Below are 334 nucleotides of genomic sequence, written 5' to 3'. Positions count from 1 at the left end.
AATAGATGAATTTCCTGCATCAGTCTGAGGCAGAAAGACGTTTTAGTCATGGAGGACAAACAGCAAACATGAGGAAAGTCCAACAAAACACGCACAGCTGAAAAGCTTTTATTTTGAAGGTACAAACAAAAACAAAAACTGACAGGAAGTGGAAAAAATGAGGCACCAGAAGGTGCAGGGTTCTGGTTCTGTCGGCTTCTGGTCCTGTGTCGGGTTCTGTCAGGTTCTGGTTCTGTGTCGGGTTCTGGTTCTGTGTCGGGTTCTGTTGGGTTCTGGTTCTGTATCAAGTTCTGGTTCTGTGTCGGGTTCTGGTCCTGTGTCGGGTTCTATCGGG

The sequence above is a fragment of the Poecilia reticulata genome, linkage group LG6 (assembly GCF_000633615.1).
Source record: "Poecilia reticulata strain Guanapo linkage group LG6, Guppy_female_1.0+MT, whole genome shotgun sequence".
NCBI lineage: Eukaryota > Metazoa > Chordata > Actinopteri > Cyprinodontiformes > Poeciliidae > Poecilia > Poecilia reticulata.
Note: the sequence above shows the minus strand (reverse complement) of the source record.